Below are 21079 nucleotides of genomic sequence, written 5' to 3' on the forward strand. Positions count from 1 at the left end.
TGGAGGAATCTGTGTATTGTACAGATGAGCAGTGTAGACACTAAGGTATGTGCGTGTGAGCTGTGGAACTCTAATATGTAGAGCTTTCTAGTCAAGGGTCACTAGACAGACACTGAGAATAAGGCTGGGTACACACTACAGGTTTTTCATTTAATTATCAGGCCAATCACATAATAAATGACTGTTAGGTCCGATATCACATTAGTGTGTACGCTCCAACGATCATGTTATATCATGCCAAAGAACATCGTATAATTTCATTTGATTTTGTAAACATACTAAAAATCTCTATAAACAATGGAACGGTGTTGGGCAAATTCTGCAGTGTGTACGCACTCAGGACCAGCAGTGTCCATAGATCTCCATAGAGTTTACAGAGTCACGATCTTTTCAGAAGATGGTTATGACATATAAAGAGCACAGATCTGAAAGTAAATCATGTAAAATGAGTATAGTGTATACACAGGAATCGGCTGCTGCGTGGAGAAGTGTCCCGTGGATCAGCTGCCCGTGAAGAGGGTGAAGAAAGAAGAAGAAAGCTACTCACCGTTTCAACGTTCCAGCGCTAAGTATTCCTCTTCTGTCAATCAGGGCTCACTTCCTGCTGCTGGCCAATCAGTGGTCAGACAGGCGAGCCAATCCTGGCCTTTTGAACTTTTGGCGCCGTCGCAAACAATTTGGCTCGCGGCGACTGCCAATGATGTCAGCTCGCCCACGGCTTTATAAGGCCCGCGTAGCGACAGAGTGCCAGTGGACTCGGACAACTGAAGACGGGTGAGTAGGAGAACCCCGGTTGCGGAGGCAAAAGGTGCCCTGCGTTCCGTAGCGGTCCCTCGGGATTGAGTAAGTATCTGGGGTGTTGGGGAAGGGATTGTTCTGTGTGGCTTTGTCTCCCTTATTTTACAGGTGTTGGTTGTCAGACAAGGTTTACGGAAGACCCCAGCGAGCGAGGACTTCTAGAGCAGAAGGGATAGAGGTAGTCGCCGTCGTAGACTTGTGTCGTGAGTATAGCCGCGGCGAGGGCTGTTCCCGTGGTGCAGTCACCTTTTGTAGCTGTCGCTCCTGTATTTCCCCCTTTTTCCTTACATCAAAACAAGTGCCCTGCATAGACGGACAGGGGCCCTTTTCCCATACAGCATTTTGGGCGCTCTGACATCCCCTTCCCAAGGGACCACTTACAGCTGATTGGGACTTTCAGTAGTTGGCAAAATCATTAACGATATGGCATTAGAAGAAATTTTCTGCACTAACTTAAGTATTAAACTGTATACACACTACTTTTCTTATAATCATCTGGTTGGAACTATTGTGTTGCATTTGGCTCCTTTTCTTTTGCTTGACTTTTCGTCTGATTTTATCTGCTCACAGAATCTTGGCAGAATTAGGGTAGATTTCAGACTTGTTCCTATGATTGCAAACCTCAAAAGGTCTAATATCTACTGTAATTAAATGGATATTACATGCATTAAATTGCTCTCAGATCAAGTAAAGCATCTTCACACATGGAGCAGTGTTGCTTAGTCAACAAACGATTAGCCATAAATATAAGAAGACTCAACTGGCCTCATGACGTTGAGAGGATTCAATCAATCATCCCTGATTTGTTTTACTCAACAACAGGGGATAGTGACAGGGCCACCTTAACTACTTTATGGGCCCCCGGGCAATGCAGTGTACCGGGCCCCTAAAAAAAATAAAATATAAAAATAAATATATATATATATAAATAGTGTGTGTGTGTGTGTGTGTGTGTGTAAAAAAAATATATATGTATGAAAAAAAAATGTGATTATATATATATAATCACTTTTTTTTACATATATATATAGGGGCCCCCTTAACTTACCTTAAGTCCGATCCTCTTCTTTTTTCTGCGCCGCTGAGTCTCTTCTGCCCTCTTCCGTGCTGTGGTTGCAGTGACTGCTGGGCGTGACATCACACCCAGCATTCACTACGAGCACAGCACGGAAGAGGGGACCAGGGAGGGAGCCGGATCACCGCTGATGTGACCGCAAGGTAAGTATTTAAATTTTTTTTTTTTAGGATTCGGACGGGCCCCCCTTGCCTGCAGGGCCCCCGGGCACCTGCCCATCGTGCCCAATGGAAGAGATGGCCCTGGATAGTGAAGTGTATACAGCTCTAGTAAAATATCTCTTTAATGAGAATTATAAATCACATTTGAGAGTTTCTTTTGCCTGTAAGGATTTTTGAGGTTCTAAATGTATCTAGAGGAACTGTGATCCTGGTGAAGCATGTAATGGGAACATCTTACAATTTGGCATAAACCTTCCCAAACTATTGTACCACGGACAATGTAAGACCTTGAAGAATGTATTGTTTATTAGTATCAGTATTATTTATCAGTATTATTTATTTGCTTTGCAAGATAATAATAATAATTAATAGTGATAGCAATAATAATATAAGTAAGGCTAAACTGTTTACTTACCCTAACCTACTTGCATAATCTCCTTATTCCAAACTCTCCGGTGGGCTCCCACATTAATGATGCATTGGCTATATGAATATTCATCACACACCTGCCGCTTGCAACGCCGATGTCTCGTGCGTTCTCACAGTTATCTCATAAGCGCTGAGCTTAATGAGAGTACGGAGATGGCCCCGAGGCAACTCTCCAGCTCATTGACTGCAGTCTGCAGCATAACACATAATGAAACAAAACAGGAGGTACAGAGAAATGAAAGCATCAGATTGACATATTTCTATAAGAATTATTTGAGTTATTAATTATTATAGACATATGAGGTTGCAGGTCCTCTATAAATGTACACAGCTGCCACTTCTAATTACTTGAATTGTTTATGCAGAAATACAAAAACGTTTATGAATTTACGTCTACAGCGCTTAGTTTAGATGGCGCCGAAGTTATTCCAAATTAACATTTTACGCTGTCCAAAAGAGTTATTCCAGGATGGATTTTCTAAGATGCGCTTGAAAGTGTTAATTAGATTGAAATTCAGTTTAAGCAGAAAATTTTGGGTAGAACGACTGTAGATGAATTTACAAAAGTTTTGCAGGTCCTACAGGAGTGAGATTCACAATCTTTTTGAACCTAAGGGAATTCTATCCCTTTAAATATTAAGTGTTGCTCTCCTCATTTATCTAATTGAGGTGTAATATTCCTCTCACATTACAAAGGTCTGGCGGTTGTGAACTAATAGCAAGAAATATGTGTGACATTTTTAAGGTAGGGGTATAATGTTATTGGGGTGTGGCCAGGGTAAGTAAAAATTAACTCATCCCTTACTTTAAAATTTGTCTTCCTTTAACCCCCCCACCAATGTTTATTTTTCCGTGTTTTTGAAAATCAGCTCGACTTGATGTCACAGAGCCTGAGTTTGGAATAGGCCTCTAAACCCCTCTCTAGGTAGACTTATCCCCAGAGAGGTGCAGTCTAACGGTAGAGAGGTATTCACCAGGGATCCCTGCAAGGAAATATGGACTTAGCTGCTCTCTAGCCGCACATCGCGGTCCTCTAAGGGGGATTAGAGCAGGGTGAGATGGAACTGTGGTGTGGAACAGGACTGCTGGACGATAAATGCAGGGGTTTATGTGAATGGCAGTGAACTGAAGCATTGAGGTCTAAAGAAAGTGAATAGCTGAGAACAGGACTGATTATGAGGCACAAGGTTCCTGCAACAATACCGCAGGTCTTGATCGTGGAACAGGTAACACAGGATACCAACTGAGAGATGGTGAACTGCAGAGAACTGATGCACTGAGATCCCTGGAGAGCGAATAGCTTGAGGACAAGACCGATGATGAGGCACAAAGTTCTAGCAATAATACCACAGTTCTTGATTGTGGAACAGGTAACACAGAATACTAATGTGCAGACAGGGACCAGAGAGAACAGCGTCCTAACAGGTAAGGAGACCTGAAGATCTGGCAAGTTGGTAGAGAAGCAGGTGCTTTAAATAGACAGAGCTGACCGGCAATTAGCCAATACAGAGAATGCAGGAAGTTTTGAAAAGACCAGGTGTGCGCATGCTCAGTTCAGACCAGCGAGTGAATGCAGGGAGTGCGAACCAAGGGAAACAGGTAAGAACAGTGAGCTAAATTCAGGTTAGCTGGTGCAATGTGTGTTTTTTTAAAAGGGTCACGGCAATCATTGCCAGTCATTTCATTTTTATTAAATTAAGAACTGTATAGCGGAATGGAGACATGAACGAGTGCTACTGATGGTGAAAATGTTAAGTGGGAGGTGCTGTCACGCCTGCACTTGTCGCCCTCCTTGTCTCTCCTACTCACTTATCCTCAAGCGCCCATCCAAGGATGATTCGTTGTCTTCAACGTTTTCCATGGGAATATGTCAAGATTAAAACCTTCCTACATTTACCTTTCATGTTTTCTGTTTACAAGTATTCTCTTATATTTTAAAATTGATTTCAGGTTTATACAATCTCACTTTCACAATTTTGAGTTCCCCAAAAATGTTGCATCCCCTAAAAAATCTTATGCCCCAGGCTGTAGCCTAGTCAGCCTATTGGATAATCAGACCCTGTGTGTGACCAGGCCCAGAAAAAGCCCGTAAATACGAGAGAGCAGACAAAGAAGCATCAGACAATACCCCCAAAGTTTGATCATAGCCCGCCCAGCGCCATAACATAAAACTAGGTCTAATATATACATTTCACTGTGTTCACTGCCAATGTAACGAATATCAGGCCATTCCAATATCGAAATGAGCATATACAAGGCACACCTTCTAGGTACTATGAGTGTTAGATTATTTGACAACATAGATCCCTAATCACTCGCAGTACACACGGAGACTCGAATGAATGGAGGACTCTAGTAAATTGTACTATTGGCTATTACACATGCCAATCAAAGGACAACATACACAGTACTTTTCATTGGTTCCCTGACAAACGTCACTAAACACACGGAAATTCGTATGAATGGAGGATTCTAATAACTCTAACTATTGGCTAATACACATGCCAATCAAAGAACAATTTAGATAACACTTTTGATTGGCTCTCAGATACATGTGACAAGACACACCTACTTTATGGCACTATATAAGAGCTGTCGTTTGTTTCCCCGCATTAGCCTTGAAAAAGCTGTTGAGCGAAACGCGCGATGGCGTTTTTGCTCCACTATTCCTTCATATCTTGGGCTACAACCTCCCTGATCACTTCCCAGTTTATTACTAGGTAGGGACCTTCACATATTCCCACGATCAGAGGGGAACAACATTGTTTGATTTTGCGGTATTATCCGCCTCTAATAGAGATTGACTCCTCTTCCATAATAACTATTTTCTACATATTGGATTACTTAGAGTAGGATACATCTGGTAATTCTGTACCAATCTGAATAACCAGTTGTGGTATTTCGCTCTTTACTAGAGCTTATTAGGTGAAGTACTAATAATATACTCACCTGAGACCACTACTATAGGATTCACATATACTCTAACAGTTCTAATTGTGGGCCATTGTAGCCATTTTCTGCACTTATAAGTGTTTAACTTATGAGAACAGTTGGGGCAATGCAACATAGTTTGCATTTTAATTCACATTATCACTGTTTGTCTTCATGTTTATTTTAAATATTTCGCTCATTACCCTACCAAATATTCTTTAATGCATATCTAAAAAAAAATTAAGTTTTCTTTTTGATCACTGTGGAGTGCCCCGATTGTACACATTCTTTCCTTTTGCTTTTAAAGAATATAATATAGGATGAATCTGTTTGGTTTTCATGATGAGATGAAACACTCTTGCTTAGCTATTAAATCCCATTGAAGTTAACAGAGGAGATTTAATTTAGGACATTTATAAGAACAGTTCTTCTGCTGTGTTACCCGGGCAGCCAATCAGATTCTGTTATTTCTTCTAGTATAATTTAGAAAATTACTGCAAAAGCCTGTTGCTATAGGCAACACCACCTCTTCTACACAGCTTGTCCAACAGATTTCATAATTGTCCCCTATTGTGTTACATTTGTGCTTTGAACAATTATACCCCCCAACTAACACCAATTTCATTGTGACTTTGGGGATGAGACCTGTTTTAGCCTAATTTGTTATTTTAAATTGTTGGGAAGTCTAAACAATACATAAGACCAGATGCCAAACACACGTGAATCCATCGATATAGCCTTAGATATTTATGGTAAGCTCAGAACCATGTAACTTCCAGAAGCTGAAACAAATGTTAATATTCCTATAACATAATATGTAGCTTTTAACTATCTTTCAAAATGATCAACTCCTACTGGAAACGCAAGGTTCTAAGCCTCAAACTGTTCCTGTTTCTATGGAAACAGCCAGAAATAGATACAAAAATAATATTTACTATATTTGGCTCTCTAACTTGAGATATTTATTGAAGATCTGAGATATTTCTTTTAAATTACTTTTTTTTTTTCAAAGGCTTGAGAGGCTTGAAATAAAATTCTGATATGTATGAGACATTTAAATGCATTTCGGCTCCTGAGAGAGCAAATTCAGGTCTTGACTTCACCTCGGCAATAAGATCAACCCTTGTATCCCCGTTCACACGGCAAAGGCTGATTCCTCATATCCCTAGCATTGTTGTTTGCTGCAGATATTGTATTCATCTTACATTACTGTTGTCTTAAAGAAGAAGTAACACTCTGGGCTTGATGCAGAATGACCCCTATGCCAGTTCGCGTAGCATATCCTGCGCGACATCGCTCTGCGCAAACCCAGAGTACATATGTGCCAATGTAGATTTGCAGGAATCTGACACTTATCTTGTCCTGCGTATGGGGGTAGTATAACATAGTCCTATTACAGTGATGTGTTTGCGCAATTGCGAATGGATGCAGGATGGGAAAAATACACATTTGCAACTGAGAAAGCTGTATTATTTACAGGTGGTTAGGGGAAGGTGGAAATAGCAGATGATGATGATGATCTCCTGGAATAGAGAACTGCTTGTGATTGGCTGCTCGCAATTGCACTGCTGATGCTGATTGGTGTTTTCTTCTTCGCTCTGCTATATATTACGCTTTTTTGTTTGTGTTTAATTAAAAATTTATTAAAAAAAAAAAGATAAAAATGTGGCATAAGTGGGACTTCTCTGTGATCTGTGCCTGGCACTGTGTGAAAATGCTACTGATGCCAACCTCTACATGGGTAAACCAAGAGGAGGTTTCCTAGTGCCTGGAAACCCCCTTCAAGCCTGGGGCACTGTATAATTGAGGTGGCTGGACCCTGCCCCCGCTTCACACAGCTCTGCTTGAAAAGGGAGAGCTGCGTGCACCTAACAGTAGTGCACGCAGCATTGCCCATGTATATTCTAGGGATAGGAAGAGTTGGAGAGCAGACAAGCACTGTCTAATATTATAGCCACGCCCCCATGCATGCTGGTCACGCCGACTGGTGGCGTGGTGTGGAAACCCCCCTCTACAAATCCTGCGTTTGCCCCTGCTCTATGGATCCTAAGATGCCGCTCAGCACATGGACGTAAAGGCACTATTTTTATGGCGGCCTTTTTTGGAGCACAAATCCCGTCTATTTTTCAGCCAACTCTGCATCAGGCCCTTTATATTTATTTTGCATACTGGGGACGGACTTTGCTGCTTTAATTTTCCCTGAATGCCAGGACAGCTCTGCTCATGTTCCTGTGCCAGTCAGTCCTGCAAACGCAGTTTAACGATTTGGACCAATAAATAAACTGCCAGCTCCAACAATTTTGCAATGCTGTAAGTTGATATATTTTATGCAAAAGCACCAAGCAAAAATAATTATTAAATGTTTATAGTATCCAGTAACAAATTCTATTTCAGTTATAAGGCTAGGGGGATGCCTGCTCCTTCCTGCCATAAACCAATGCCTAACCATATGGTTACTGTCAATGTTAGCAGTGGGTTGGTCTTTCATAAAAGTGGTTGTCATCTACTTATATGTTATGTATTATCTGCTAACAATGCATGCTGACGGAAACGTGCACCAAACTGTCTACCTTGCTCTAGGCGGACAAACGCAAATTTTTGATTGGTTGCCGTGGTTTAGTGCAGATTTGTCCTTAACCGTCAATGGAATGTTACTCAATAACTATCTATGGGGTTGATGCAGAGAGCAATGTACGCCTGATTGCGTCACGTAAAATATGTAGAATTGCATTGCGCATGCCCACATAAAGAACGCACGCGTATGTATGTATTCACAGTTGCGCTTCTCTGACACTTAACCCTACTTACAATTGGAGAAGTGAAACGGGGAAGGGAAGGGGCAGCAAACGCAGGCTGAATACTGTAAAGCAAGTGTTTGCGCAATTGTGATTGACGGTGACCTGCAGGAGTGCGCATATACACCTGTAAGTATTTGTATATCTTGCGGGTGCCTGAGGGCAGGTGAAATATCCATCCACATGGACCTTTGCAGTTTGTAAAAAAAAGACAAAATAAATTATTTTAAAAAAAATTGCCGTTTCCTGAAAAAAAATCAATGTTCCAAGCACCAGAGCTCATAGCCAGGGATTGTAGATGAAATATTGGATGAAAAACAGAGTGGAGTCCCCCCAAAAAGCCCGCAAAAACAAGCGCCAGTTTGCCCTTGCATCCAGGGACACTTGGACCTATATTGCACCAGTAAAAAAAAAATACAGTAAAACAAGCACACAGGGCCGTAACTAGGGCTGTGCGACAGGGGCGACCGTCCAGGGCGCAACGCTGAAGGGGGGCGCAATTTAGGAATATTTTAGGTTAATTAGGTTAAAAGTGAGGGCTAGGGGGACGGCATTTGTCTTTCTCGCCCAGGGCGCTAGAATTCTAAGTTACGGCTCTGCAAGCACAAACACGTGCCATAAACATAAAAGCTCCCCAACACAAACTCTTTTTCCAAGTTATTGCTCACCTAACTCCAGGGTACCCTCTTCTCTGTAGTTCCTTTGTACTGATTGGAAACTGACAGCCGCCCAGGCAGTTATTTGCGTCACAGCTGCACAAGGAGCGTGTCCAAGTGATGTATGGAAAATGTAAGTGAATGAATGGCAGTAGGGGTAGGGGAAAGATGACATACCCCTTCTACCCCCCACTTCCACAACTGTAGATATATATATCTATCATCCTCACCATTTATTTATATAGTGCCCCTCATTCCGCAGCGCTGTACAGAGAACTCACTCACATCAGTCCCTGCCCCATTGGAGCTTACAGTCTAAATTCCCTAACATACACACACACAGAGAGACAGAGACTAGGGTCATTTTTTTTGATAGCAGCCAATTAACCTACCAGTATGTTTTCGCAGTGTGGGAGGAAACCGGAGCACCCGGAGGAAACCCACGCAAACACGGTGAGAACATACAAACTCCCCATAGATAAGGCCATGGTCATAGCCCCAGGGCTGTGAGGCAGAAGTACTCACCACTGAGCCACCGTGCTGCCCTATCAGGTATAGTTATATATATATATATATATATATATATATATATAATATATATATATATATATATATATATATATATATATATATATATATATATATATATTGTTGGCTCCCCTGTGTGTAACAATAATACTTTGTTGTGTTACTCTGTTGTGATCACAAGGGGTGGATCTGCCATGAAAGATGACTGACTGTGGCTTGTCACCTGAACAGAGCAGAAGAACTAGGTGCTATCTACATATTCAAGTATTGTATATAACAAAGGCTTAAAGATAGTATAGGGTTTATAAAACAACTTTTGGGACTAATTTATAAAGTGCCAGACAGCCAATAAACAACACAAATTACTCTTTGGTGCAGATCTGCACCTCAATTTACAGAAGTGCTTCTGCGCATGTGTACAAAGAGCAAGAGGGTGACACTTGAGAAAGCGCTGAGGCTGTTGCACCAGCCGATGAGAGGTGTTGGACGGAGTGAGTGTATTTCATGCAAAGCAGATGGGTCTAGCTCTGTGGAGCAGTGCTAGTTAGATTTCATTGGGTGAAGTGAAATTATTGAATTGAGTGAGGAATAGAGAGGGATATTTTTATGGGCTACCTTGCTGTTCCATTTCATTCCTACAAATGGACTTGATTGAGATGGTCCTCTCCTCCTAACAAGAGACACCTTCAACTTGCACATCGCTGATGGAGCACATTTTAGAGGCTCTTTGCAATGTACAATGATGCTTTACACACACAGAATGAAGACATTTCCCATGACCAATCACTCTCAAGACTATTTGACATTCATCACACCATGTACAGTCAAGTCCATAAATATTGGGACATCAACCCAATTCTCATATTTTGGGCTCTATACACCACCACAATGGATTTGAAATGAAACAAACAAGATGTGCTTTAATTGCAGAATTCCAGCTTTAATTTGAGGGTATTTACATCCAAATCAGGTGAATGGTGTAGGAATTACAATGGTTTCTATATGTGCCTCCCTTGTTTTTTGAAACATCCAGTTACTATGAATGTTAGAAATTCCCTCCTGGGCGTTCACCTTTCAATTTTCTTTTAACTACAACAGTATTCGTATTTTTTGTTCTACATCATTGATAGAATTATTTTATTTTTCATTTACTCAGACAACTTCACAAAACGTTTCCAGTACTGTCGGGTCAGGGCTACATCTCAGCAAACCCCAGCCAGCCAAACACAGACTGAGATGTCAGCTGCATCTAACAAACCCTAGAAAATGTCAGCGTTGGCAGGGGCCAGATATCAAGTCCACGTTTAAGGACGTGCACCTGATAGATGACTGCGATGGTTCGTTTTAAGATGAAAAAATGTCATCTCAAGACTTTAAGTCCCTTTCTGTGAATCTTTACAATAAGAAAAACATGGAATTTCATATTCAGAATGTAACACTTGCTATAAAATATAACGATCTGCACTTACACATTTAGGCCAACGCTAAATTAGCTTAAGCAGCCAATAACAATATTAAAAGGTGCAATTTTTTTAAATTAATACTCAAAAATTGTATTATATTAGGCATAATATATTATTTTCTCTGTCCTACTAATACCATGAGGATGTCACCTTTGGTGAGCAGAAATCAAGTCTATGGAGGCAATTTTAAGCAATTTGCTCTACAGTTGATATTCTGTGGGATTGGATCCGACAGGCTAGCCTTCGCTCCCCACACGCATCAATGAGCCTTGGATGCCCATGACCCTATCGCTGGTTTACAGATTGTCATTCCTTGGACCACTTTTGGTAGGTACTAACCACTGCATACCGGGAACGCCCCACAAGACCTGCTGTTTTGCCGATGCTCTGACCTAATCGTCTAACCATCAGATTTTTGCCCATGCCAAAGTCATAGTAACATAGTAACATACATAGTAACATAGTAACATAGTAACATAGTAACATACATAGTAACATAGTTGATGAGGTTTAAAAAAAACACCAGTCCATCAAGTTCAACCTATTTTGGATCTCCTACGATCCTGCACTTATATTTGAAATTGATCCAGAGTAATCAACCGCCAATCTGTTTCAATTGTGAAAATCCGCCCAGACCCAATATTGCAGTCCTGTTTTTACCCTATATCCACTACTATCCTTCATTTTAATTAACCGTTGTATCCCTGGATACACTTTTTTGCTAAAAATGTGTCTAGTCCTTTCTTAAACATATCTATTGAATCTGCCATCACAACCTTCCCTGGAAATTAATTCCAAATCTTGACTGCCCTTACTGTAAAGAACCCCTTCCTTTGCTGGTTGTGAAATTTCCTCTCCACTAACCTGAGGGGGTGACCGGGTGCCCTGTATAGTCCTTGAGGTAAAAAGTTCCCATGAAAGTTCTCTGTATTGACTCTTAATATATTTGTACATAGTAATCGTATCTCCTCTTAGACGCCTCTTTTCTAGAGTAAACATCCCTAAACTGGCTAAGCTTTCCTCATAACTTAATGACTCCATACCCTTTATCAATTTTGTCGCCCTTCTCTGAAAACTGTCTAGTTCCAAATTATCTTTTTTATAGAGTGGTGCCCAGAATTGTACTGAATATTCAAGATGAGGTCTTACCAACGATTTATACAGTGGCAAAATTACACTGTCTTCCCTTGCATCTATGCCCCTTTTTATGCATGCTAATACTTTGTTTGCCTTTGCAGCTGCTGCTTGACATTGGGCACTATAGCTAAGTCTACTGTCTACGGGCACTCCCAAATCCTTTTCCATTATAGATTCTACTAAATTAATTCCATTTAATTTATAGATTGCGTTCTTGTTTTTGATCCCTAAATGCATAACCATAGTCGATCAGATCCTTACGCTTTGCCCATTTTTCCTGCTTACAACACATCAACTTCAGGAACTGACTGTTCACTTGCTCCCTTATATCCCACCCCTTGACAGGTGCCATTGTACCCAGATCATTTTTTTTGTAGTGGTTTTAATGTTGTAGCCGATCAGTGTGGGTGGTGGGTTTACATGACCACCACTGCACTAATACATCAGTGGGGACGCCTATGTTTATCCCCTCTTTTTGTGCAATGAGAAGGTTCTTGTACTCACTGTGAGAGATGATCTCTGCTGGATACCTTTTGTAAAGCTGTAAGAGAACTAATTAATCTAACGCATGGCTAGAAATGTGAACCGGTTTCTGACTGGATGACTGCAGCATTTGTTCCCTCAGGAACAGTCTGTCATTTAAGTCTGTGTTTTGGATCCTTCCCACCTAGGGCTATCATACGTCATTACAGGTGCTGTCACGCAGAGGTCGCCAGTCACAGTGAGTAACGAGATTAGGCTGTAATGAGCAATGACTGGGGTCCTGCGGCTGGAGACCATCCAATCATGTTGGGTTGCATAAATCCGTCTGCAAAGTTACACACAGCTTTCACAAACATAATATATTTTAGACTGTTTTGAAAGAGAGAAAATGTTTTAAAGTTTATTCAATATACTGATAACAAGATAAAAAGTATGTCAATAGCAGTGAAAATTAACTGGTATCCCCTTTTACTATCCACCTTCTACTACCAGTTATTCTAACACTGTACTACTATTATTTATTAATAACGTTATTTATTGATTCTGTTTATCTCCAATTGATCCCTACCTCATTTTACTCCACCTTTCCAAATCTGTCCAATACACCTCTCTTATAACACAATCTCTCTAAAAGTGTTACAACTCCTGCACATCTCACACTCTACTACCCTATCCACTTTCACCTATTGAACACATATCCTATATACACCCATTTAACATCTCTACTCCCTACTGCACTATACTCCACCCAAACTTCTAACCAGAGCTATCCTAATAATTAGTGTAACATAATATGTATTAATATAACACCTGTGTAATATCTATCTCTCTCACGATTCCTAATACCTATGTACCACCATGTAATACTCTTAATATATCACTTGTGTAATATTTATATACTTCTTGCTGAAAATCTAGAACCGCCTACTTCCAATCAGCCCACTTGTACATCTTCTACGGACCACTAGCACATTGATATCTACCATCTACGGACCACAGTTCCTATACAAAACCTACACGACAATCTCTTACAAGCGACCCTTTACATCTATGGACATATGATGATAAAAGGCCTATGTACAATCAGATTAATCACTGTCAATTCATGAAAAAGAGAATGAACCAATCACATCGCAACAGTCCTCATGACATGACCTTCTCCTTACAAAAGTAGCATGTGGCTAGAGCCTAATTGATTCGTTCTGCTTGTATGGAAGGGGAATCCTCTCTTAGATCTCTGTTTAACAAACTGCGATAGCCCAAAAATCTGGAGAAAATGACAGAGAATGGCTATCACCGTACTTAATATAATTTATGAAGGCCCTAACACAGGAGAAATCTTAGACTCTATGGGGACTGCAATGTTAGTAATTTATCAAGCAATGATAAGCATCGCTTTTCACTGTAAACTAAGGATGGCATTAGCTTCCTTGTTCTTATGAGGTCAGGTGAAGCTGTATAGACTTCACTTAATCATCCACCGGGTCAGATAACTCTTCATCGGTATCCAGCCATGCCGGCGAATGCTGGAAGTGAAACGCGCATGCACGGCTAATATCTGCTCATGAGCTTTCCACTTCCAGCATCTTTGGCTGCCGGTGAAGAGCCAAGATATTTTGTTGGATATGGGTGTCTTTGCTGGGGGTCCAAGAACCCCAGCATAGTAAATACCAGCGGTACTGCATTATATAAAGCTGCGATTTGGTTACAACTTCAGAAAATAAATAGACCTATCTTGTAAAATGTAAACTACTGGAATACATTTTATCCATATAGAGCTAGAAAATTCTTTATATGTTTATCATTTTATAAAAAAATGTCCCTGTTCATTGTAAAACAGCAATATACATGTGATGACAAAAGCAAAAAACCTGAAAAGAAAAACGGAAAGAAAAATTAAAATTAAAAATAGAAAGCTGCACTAAAAGTTAAAGTGAAGATTTTGTAGATATAACATAAACATACCAAACCACGGACTGACTAGATCATTTTGACAGTTCCTACGACACTGCAACATCCAATTCTTTATTGAAGCACTGAGCATTTCTGCTTTAGTGAAAACGTAATGGATTCCAATGAAAGTTCTGCAGGTTATAGCAGCAGGGAACATCAGAGAAAATGATGTGAATTTAAAATTAAATTTTAGTGTGAATGAGATTTTACAGCAGATGAAAGATGAGGCTTATGAGATATTACTGCAATGTGATATTTAACATAAGCCAGATGAAGAGGATGAAAGTTGACTGCCATGTGATATCTAGCAATGAGGAGATTAGGATGCGTTGAGGAGCCCACTTGAGATCATTTTACATATTGAATGATCAGAGATTCCTTTATTAAAAGCAAAGTACAGGGGAATTCATCATAGAGCAATCTGACAATGAGACCCCAGGCTGTTTAAAATAGCTTTACCCTTGATCCTACGATGCAGAGGTTATATATCTGTACAAAAAATATTGTACATTCTTCTACTCTACTCTATGTATATGTTGAGCACATGAAAAAATTGCTTGCGCCACACGTACAAATACGTACAATTAGAAAAACAAAACAGGAATATAAACATATTACGGACACTTGGAAGAACATCATTATAGATAATACGTCTGTTCTCTTGAAAAGCAAGGTCAATGTACTGTATAACTCTGTGTTTGTTACATAATTATTATTATTATTTATTTATTTATTTATTTATATAGCACCATTCAAATAACACACACAGTCCATTTTTTCAGATGTCAATTCACTTTACAAGTTTGGACTGTGGAAGGAAGCCGGAACATCCAGAGGAAACCCAAACACGGGGCAAACATGCAAACTCCACACAGATAGGGACCTGGAAAAATTTAACTCATGATCCTGTGAGGCAACAATGGTAACCACTGTGCCACCGTGCTGCCCATTACATCAGCCTACATACATATTACCATTGTACAGTCTAAAAGAAATAATTTAATTTACCATATAATAACCCTTAGCATTTAATAACCCTTACTATTTAATAACCCTTACCATTTAATAACTCTTACCATTTAATAACCCTTACTATATAATAACCCTTACCATATAATAACCCTTACCATTTAATAACCCTTACTATTTAATAACCATTATTATTTAATAACCCTTAGCATTTAATAACCCTTACCATATAATAACCCTTACCATTTAATACCTCTTACCATTTAATAACCCTTACTATGTAATAACCCTTACCATATAATAACCCTTAGCATTTAATAACCCTTACCATTTAATAACCCTTATTATTTAATAACCCTTACCATTTAATAACCCATACCATATAATAACCTTTACCATTTAATAACCCTTACCATTTAATAACCCTTACTATTTAATAACCCTTACCATTTAATAACTCTTACCATTTAATAACCCTTACTATATAATAACCTTTACCATATAATAACCCTTAGTATTTAATAACCCTTACCATTTAATAACCCTAACCATTTAATAACCCTTACTATATAATAACCTTTACCATATAATAACCCTTACCATTTAATAACCCTTACCATTTAATAGCCCTTTCCAATTAATAACCCTTACCATTTAATAACCCTTACTATTTAATAACCTTTACCATTTAATAACCCTTACCATTTAATAACCCTTACTATTTAATAACCCTTACCATTTAATAACTCTTACCATTTAATAACCCTTACTATATAATAACCTTTACCATATAATAACCCTTAGTATTTAATAACCCTTACCATTTAATAACCCTAACCATTTAATAACCCTTACTATTTAATAACCCTTACCATTTAATAACCCTTACCATTTAATAACCCTTAATATTTAATAACACTTACCATTTAATAACTGTGAAGGGGAGCCGCGGGTTACAGGCATGCGCGCGCGATAAGCGTGCACGTATGGGGTATGCGTGCGCCCGCGACGGGCGCGCGCGTGCACGTACCGGGTATAACTGCGCATGCGCGACTCGTGCATGCGCAGTTGCATAGTAGAATCCCCACTGTGTGTGCCGACTCAAGTTGGCACATACACGGTGTGGAGAATTGCCAGGGGTGATGATATTATCACCTCTGGACACACAGGAAGCTCCGCATGTGTATAGTAGTGAATCAACACACACATGCGGCTGCTGGGCAGGCTTGGAGTTTCCAGGTCTGGACTATAAAAGTTCAGCCTCGGGACCTCCCTCTCTCTTTTGCTGCCTGCTGCCTCTGGACAATTAGCACTACACTACACTACATAAAATACACTACACTACACTACACGAAAGGGTTAATAGGAACACTACACTAATAGGGACACACTACACTACAGAAAATATATATATATTGCACTATACTATTCTAGAAGATTACACTACAGAAAAGATATATATATATATATATATATATATATATATTACACTATACTATTCTATAGGATTACACTAAGATACATTACACAACACTACAGAATGTATGCATTACACTACAGAAAACCTACACTAACTTACAAGAAAGGATTCTATGCTACAGGAACATTCCCTTCACTGCAGATAAAGAATCGGACCCAGGATACAAGGACTTGATAAGTATCGTTAATATATATATCCATAAAGCTATATGTGTGTTTGCAATGTGGATTTAACTATTTATATACATATAACTGTGTAGCTATTGTCTGATATCTGCGATAGTTAAATCAATATTATAAATACTGATTCTTATCAAGGATACATATGTAAATCAAGGATAGTGTAAGGAATAACGGCGGTGAACCTAGGGTTAATGTGATATTTATATACTAAGTTATGTTGAACAACGTTATGATATATGTGTGAACTGTGAATACAAGCTTTTCTGTGTTAACAGTAAAATACTTTGATTTAAATACATACATATGTTGTGACTATTGGTTATTTATAACGAATATATACTGTGAAGTACTGCTGAGATACAGTGTATATTAGAAAAATATTTCTAAAAAGCTTAAGTGTTATTTAGTGTGGTCAAAAGACTGAGTAAGGCAACATTGTGTAAGGAAAGGTGCATAAAGTGCGAGTTTTATAGCAAGTGTATCTAAGAACAGAATAGGAGGATAGCATGCACATGTAAGGCGTGAACACAGGTCCTTTAACAATAACCCTTACTATTTAATAACTCTTAGCATTTAATAACCCTTACTATTTAATTAAACCTCATAGGTAAAACATTAACACAGAGTGATAAACAAGTTTTCTGTGTAATAAACAGGGGAAAATACTTTGAGATGTAGTGTCATGAAATTCATTTTTCCAATAAACAAACGATGTTAGGGACATTGTCAGCGCTAATGAAATAATTACACGTACTTATGAATCATCTTCATCAGAAGTAAAGGGTGATAAGCATGCATCAATTTTAAACAACGATAAGCATTCTGCATTTATAAGCGACAGTGACAATGCCTCTGAATATGAAGTCACATTTGATAATCACCATTTGTAAAGTGCCTGTGAGTCAGTAGCAGGTGAAGGTCATAGAGGCAGTAACAATACTGCACTTTAGTGTTGACATCACAATCTGAGTGACACTGTTGTCGGGGAGAGGAGAGGGCCGGAATTTACACTAGTCACAGCAGAGAAAGCACATGCACACGGAAACGTCATTTACAATTATACTTTGCTAACTATATATCTGTAGATGACTAATGTGGGTCATTCTGAGCCCTCTACACTCAGGTAATAGAATGGATTATTGTTATCATTTATTTACAAGGCACCACAAAGCCCCACAGAGCTGTAAATGAGGGTTAGAGCATAGTTGCCTACTCTCCCAGGATGTCCGGGAGACTCCCGAGAGAGCAGGCAAAAATCCCGGATCCCAAAGTCGCCGCTGTTGAAGATGGCGGGGGGGGGGGAAGCTAAACGGGGCATCGTGGCCTCGCCCCCTGCTGCGATTGGCCAAAATGGGTTAAGATTGAAAGGGGGCGGAGCCTAATGGCGCACCACGCGAGGCCACGCCTCTTCAACGGACCCCCTCCCTGACAGCTGCCTCTTAAAGTTGGCAAGTATGGGTTAGAGCAAACTGCAAACTTACAGGAACAGCTACAGATCATCATCATTATTCGTTTATAAGGTGCAATAGAATACAAGGAGAGGGGAAGACACAAAGTGAATTAAAACAAAGAGGGTGAGGTATGTTCCAGGTTACTACATTATGGGCACCGAGCCAGTCGGTATAAATATAATTATTCAGTACTAACCATAATGTCTGAATATCTTTAATCACATAAGGCCATCCAGGCTGTTTCTCTTCTTCTTTACCTACACTCAGTTTCAGGGGCGGATTGGCCATAGGCACTACCGGGAATTTTACCGGTAGGCTGATGACCTGAGGCCGCCCGTGTGCCGCCTGACGGTTTTTTTTTTTTTTTTAAACAAGGAAGATGAGTGGCCCCTTTCCCCGGGACCAGCCACCTTCTTTCTAGTGGCCGCGGATCTGTCCCTTCCTTCCCCTCTGCGTGGCCTAAGTATCACATCGGACGTGCACCATGTGACAGGTGCCGTCTCATGTGAGCAGAGCAGAAAGCGCGGCTGGAAGCGGATAACAGGTAAGTCTGAAATGGGGGCTCTGATAACAGGTGTGTGTGTGAAGGGGGGGCTGATGTCAGTACAGTGTGTGTGAAGGGGGGGCTGATGTCAGTACAGTGTGTGTGAAGGGGGGGCTGATGTCAGTACAGTGTGTGTGAAGGGGGGGCTGATGTCAGTACAGTGTGTGTGAAGGGGGGGCTGATGTCAGTACAGTGTGTGTGAATGGGGGGCTGATGTCAGTACAGTGTGTGTGAAGGGGGGGCTGATGTCAGTACAGTGTGTGTTAAGGGGGGGCTGATGTCAGTACAGTGTGTGTGAAGAAGGGGGGGGCTAATGTCAGTACAGTGTGTGTGAAGGGGGGGGCTGATGTCAGTACAGTGTGTGTGAAGGGGGGGCTGATGTCAGTACAGTGTGTGTGAAGAAGGGGGGGGGCTGATGTCAGTACAGTGTGTGTGAAGGGGGGGGGGCTGATGTCAGTACAGTGTGTGTGAAGGGGGGGCTAATGTCAGTACAGTGTGTGTGAAGGGGGGGGGGCTGATGTCAGTACAGTGTGTGTGAATGGGGGGCTGATGTCAGTACAGTGTGTGTGAAGGGGGGGCTAATGTCAGTACAGTGTGTGTGAAGGGGGGGCTGATGTCAGTACAGTGTGTGTGAAGAAGGGGGGGGCTAATGTCAGTACAGTGTGTGTGAAGGGGGGGGCTGATGTCAGTACAGTGTGTGTGAAGGGGGGGGCTGATGTCAGTACAGTGTGTGTGAAGGGGGGGGGGCTAATGTCAGTACAGTGTGTGTGAAGGGGGGGCTGATGTCAGTACAGTGTGTGTTAAGGGGGGGCTGATGTCAGTACAGTGTGTGTGAAGGGGGGGCTGATGTCAGTACAGTGTGTGTGAAGGGGGGGCTGATGTCAGTACAGTGTGTGTGAAGAAGGGGGGGGGGGCTGATGTCAGTACAGTGTGTGTGAAGAAGGAGGGGGGCTGATGTCAGTACAGTGTGTGTGAAGGGGGGGGGGGGCTGATGTCAGTACAGTGTGTGTGAAGGGGGGGGGGGGCTGATGTCAGTACAGTGTGTGTGAAGGGGGGGGGGCTAATGTCAGTACAGTGTGTGTGAAGGGGGGCTGATTCACCGGGAATCGCGGCGTTTGGGTTCTAATTCTGCCCACTTCACTAGGAAGTAGGGCACTTCCTAGTGAAGTGGGCAGAATTCGGGAGATTGCCACACTCGCCCGGGAGTCCGGGAGACTCTCGCAAAATGCGTGAGTCTCCCGGACATTCCGGGAGAGTTGGCAAGTATGGGCTGATGTCAGTGTTGTGTGTGAGGGGGGGCTGATGTCAGTGTTGTGTGTGTGTGAGGGGGGGCTGATGTCAGTGTTGTGTGTGTGTAGGGTGGGCTGATGTCAGTGCTGTGTGTGATGACAAGGGGGCGTGTGGCAATGTAATGTGGGTGTGAGGTAGGTGGTGGCTAAAAGGTGCTATTTTGTTTGTGGGTTGATGGGGTAATGTAATTTAATAGTTGGGCCTATTAATTTAAAATGGGGTGGTTTGGGGGCTATTAATTGAATGTGGGGGTGAGTTTGGGGACAATGAGGTCTATTTATTAAATTTGAATATGAATTATTTAATGCCAGGATAGTTGTGAGAAATGGTTATATTTATTAAATGTAAATGCTATGAATTTATTGCTGGGGCTCTTGGAGGGAGGTTTATTTATTCAATGTGAATGCTAGTATTTTAATGTTGGGGTTGGAGGGAGGCCTTATCATTATATGTGAGTTATTTTGATTTAACACCAGAGCTCCTTAGAGTTTTCTAAATTTCATGTACCCATTTTCTTTTCTAGATGGGGCCCCCAGCATTTCAGGATCCAGACAATCGGCAAACTGAGCAAGAGACACCAGAAACCACAGGTAGGGAAAGCAGCAAGAACAGGTAAGAGAGAGCAGTACAGTCTGCCAACTGTATTTTTCTATATTGGCAGTTCCTTTGCACCCTGTTATTAAATAAACACAAATATGTACAGTCATGGCCAAATGTTTTGAGAATGACACAAGTATCGGTTTTCACAAAGTTT

Source organism: Mixophyes fleayi, chromosome 5 (genome assembly GCF_038048845.1).
Source record: "Mixophyes fleayi isolate aMixFle1 chromosome 5, aMixFle1.hap1, whole genome shotgun sequence".
NCBI classification, from domain to species: domain Eukaryota; kingdom Metazoa; phylum Chordata; class Amphibia; order Anura; family Limnodynastidae; genus Mixophyes; species Mixophyes fleayi.